This window comes from Asparagus officinalis, chromosome 8 (genome assembly GCF_001876935.1).
Source record: "Asparagus officinalis chromosome 8, Aspof.V1, whole genome shotgun sequence".
In the NCBI taxonomy this organism is placed as follows: Eukaryota; Viridiplantae; Streptophyta; class Magnoliopsida; order Asparagales; family Asparagaceae; genus Asparagus; species Asparagus officinalis.
In genome coordinates this window covers 107,464,471-107,468,883 of record NC_033801.1, presented here as the reverse complement: position 1 = coordinate 107,468,883, position 4,413 = coordinate 107,464,471, and positions in this window count along the sequence as shown.

Below are 4,413 nucleotides of genomic sequence, written 5' to 3'. Positions count from 1 at the left end.
CAAAGTTGCTCCGATCGCAACAAATTCCCGTCATGTTAACACCAAACCTCTGACAATTAACTTATCGACTCTCCCCAATAGAGCGATAAGTCCTCAAAGTTGCCCTGATCGCAACATCTTCCTGTCACGTTAATATCACACCTCTGACAAAATTCACTTATCAATCCTCTTTAATAGGATGATAAGTCCACAAAGTTGCTCCGATCGCAACAAATTCCCGTCATGTTAACACCAAACCTCTGACAACCTACTTATCAATCCTCTTCAATCGGATGATAAGTCCACAAAGAGTTGCCCCAATCGCAACACATTCTGTCACGTTAACACTAAACCTCTGACAAAATCCACTTATCAATCCTCTTCAATAGGATGATAAGTCCACAAAGTTGCTCCAATCGCAACACAATCCTGTCACGTTAACACTAAACCTCTGACAACCCACTTATCAATCCTCATCAATAGGATGATAAGTCCACAAAGTTGCTCCAATCGCAACACAAATCCGTCAATAGGATGATAAGTCCACAAAGTTGCTCCGATCGCAACATTCTCTTGTCACGTTAATATCAAACACCTCTGACAAAATCAACTTATCGACTCTCGTCAATAGAGCGATAAGTCCTCAAAGTTGCTCCGATCGCAACATTCTCTTGTCACGTTAATATCAAACACCTCTGACAAAATCAACTTATCGACTCTCGTCAATAGAGCGATAAGTCCTCAAAGTTGCTCCGATCGCAACATTCTCTTGTCACGTTAATATCAAACACCTCTGACAAAAACCCACTTATCAATCCTCATCAATAGGATGTAAGTCCTCAAAGTTGCTCCGATCGCAACATTCTCTTGTCACGTTAATATCAAACACCTCGCAACATTCTCTTGTCATGTTAATATCACACCTCTGACAATCCACTTATCAATCCTCGTCAAAAGGATGATAAGTCCACAAAGTTGCTCCAATCGCAACACAAATTCTGTCACGTTAACACTAAACCTCTGACAAAATCCACTTATCGATCCTCGTCAATAGGATGATAAGTCCACAAAGTTGCTCTCATCGTAACACAAATATCTGTCATGTTAATATCACACCTCTGACAAAATCTACTTATTAATCCTCGTCAATAGGATGATAAGTCCACAAAGTTGCTCTCATCGCAACAAATTCTTGTCATGTTAACATCATACCTCTGACAATCAACTTATCAATCCTCTTCAATAGGATGATAAGTCCACAAAGTTGCTCTAATCACAACAAACACATGCTGCCGGGTAGCCCATTCTCGTAATAATGGCAAAGCCTACGTATTCAATATCGTAGCAGGTCGTTATTAATAACGCCAAAATCCATGCCTTACACGCATGGGGAATTTTATCCTGAATCCTAAGTAGGGATAAGTCAATGTCTAACACACGTTGCCGGTTAGTCTTTTACCGTGAAAAGGACATCAAAATCCATGCCTCACACGCATGGGGGACTTTATCTCGATCCCTAATTAGAGATAAGCCTACGCCTAACACGCGTTGCCGGTTAGTCTTTTTCCGTGAAAATGACAAAGTCTATGTATTCAAAATCATAGCATCAAGTCTAAGAGGGTTCATTCTCTTAGCATAACGGTACATGTGGAACGGACTTAGACAATCCACATGCTAGCCCGACTCAAACGGTAGTCGGTAAAGGCTTATCAAATCCGTTGATGGCTGAGGGTTTGCAAAAAATCCTATGCACGTTTGCAGGTTCATCAGCTTAATGGATGTGAGCCGAGACTTAAAACAAATGAGTCAAAGACAAGTCTCAAAGACTTAGTCAAAAATGCATGGAAGCCACTTCCATGTCTTAAGTCAAAACGTCGAGGTCAGACCCGCGATGCAAAAACCGAACGCTGAGGTCACACCCGTGTTCCAAATTCAACATGCAAGGGTGAGACCCACATCTCAAAGTTCAAAATGCAGGGTCTACCCCCACAGTCCAGAAGCAGGATTATGGCGCATACCTTCACACAGGTCCTACGTGGCAAAACACTTCAACCAAGATGCCTTCGAAGCAAGTGCAGAGAACAAATCCTTTACCACAAGGAATCAACAGCTCCAAGATCAGAGTTGAGATCCAAAGTATTCCGAAAATTCGTCCCAGTCAACCGCGAACTTTCGAAAACTTTGGAGGGGGTTCTGTAGGCTGTCAAAAAAATCACAATAGATAGCTGATCCCCATCAAACACCGATGATGGAAGTTACAATCTGACGACTTCCAGAAGGCTACAATTCGAAGATTTTCACATGTCAAAACTGCGTTTGAATGCAGAATTCACGTCAGAACGCGGGCCTGCGTTTGACTCGTTCAAACACGAGCTGAACGGTTCCAAAACCGTTTCCCACGATCTGAGGGGATCACAACTCCACTCAGGAGTGATTTAAGGGGCGGTTACATCCCATTAGCCCCACTTAGGAGCGAATTAAGGAGGTGGTTACACCCCTTAATCCCCTATAAATAACGACAAACTCAACAGAGTTAAAGATGGGATTTTTGATAATCAGATCAGGATCGGATTTTGGATAATCAGATCAGGGCTGGATCTTTCGGGTGCGGTCTGTTGGAACTTCTTGGTAGCGAAAAGAACATCCTTCATCCTTCGATTGGAGCATTGGAGATCGACAACAAGATCTTCTTCATCCTTGGCTTATAACCGACTTTCGGTTAAATCAACTCTTTCATAGAGTTTTAAACTCGTTCAGAGTTCTTCACAACGTCAAATTGTGAGGAGAAGACCACGTTCCAGTGAAACAAGACATCGGATCGTCAACGAGAAGCAAACTCGACGCGAGCATTCGAGGGAGGCATCTCATCGCCACCGTGAAGAACCCAGAATTAAACAAAGGGGAGAATCCAGATCATTCTCCTCTCTTTTGTAATCAGGAAATCCAATTGTAACTGAGATTAAAGGAATACAAATCAATTTTCCTTCGTTTCTTTTACTGCAAATTTTTCCACAAACATATACCTTTGAAGATATCGAGAAAATCGTGTCAATTTGATTGTGGGCTCGGCTTTGGATTGTGTTTGGGAAACAAAATCGGAGCCCACAAACACACAAATGCCACAATTCTTCTCCCAAATCTCTTCACTCACGGCTCTCCCAGATCTTAAACATACATCTTGATGCAAATTTTTATGTTTAAAATTCATTAATATGTTAGATTACATATTATAATGTCATGTTATGTATGAATATTGTCTCATATGACACCCAGTATTATATACATATCCCTGATTTTTGCAATCTGATATCGTGGATTTTATTTGTTCAATATTTATCCGATGTCCAACACATTGTAGTAGTCCTTCGAAAGCCTCTTCTGTAGTTTTCTAAGCGAAGTATATAATTTTAGAAAATAATTCAAAATCTTAAGACTCAATCAATATATGATGCTTTAATTTTTCACATCTCATTTACTATATAAATATAAGCTATGCATGTGGCCTCATATTGTACGATGAATAATATTTATCAATGAGATCATATACTATGATAACAAATGTTTCAAATCTTTTATATGCTTAACTAAACTTATATGTCTTATAATTTACCAAAATTATACTTATATACCTCCACTTGTATCTTGCTACACTTTTTTTTTAATTTAAGATAGCGTATCTTGCTGCACTTACATATCCTAATGTTTTCTAAAATTTTATGCCTGTACCTTCTGTCCTTTTACTTAAACATAATAATACTCTTTGTAATTTTCCTATATGAGTATCATAATATAATTTTAGGACAATTCTATGTTTTTTATTCTTTCCATAAATACTTTATTAACATGCAATTATAGATTAATATATTATTATACATTACTAATAGTTAATATGATGTAAAGTTTTACAATAACGTTGGAAGTTTTAGGGACCAAATTATACAAATTTATAGTAACATATAATATAACTAGTGTGCACCCCGTGCAAAGCACGACCTCTATTTTTTATATTCGTTACAATAATTATGTATTTAAATACAGTTTTTGTTAGTGCCATAGCAACATTTTTAAATGGTACAGTATCCCGCCTGAGCTACAGTACTAATGCTACAATAATGTTTTTAAATGTTATAGTTCCTGTCTGTGCTATAGTAATGATGCTACAGTAATAATTTATTGTAGCATGAATAGTGACTTTTGGATCCTTCTATTTGTACTGCAGTAACAATGCTACAGTATTTTTACTGTAGTATTGCTATAGCATGAATAGTGAATCTTGGATCCTCCCATTATTATAGCGGAATAAATTAATTAACAATGATAATTAATTTAGTTTGGTTAGTATTAGAATGTAATATCAAAAAAGAATAGGGGTAATATAATCCTTGGAAAGTTTTTTCACAACTCCCTCTTTTAAAGGAAGTATGATATGTACTT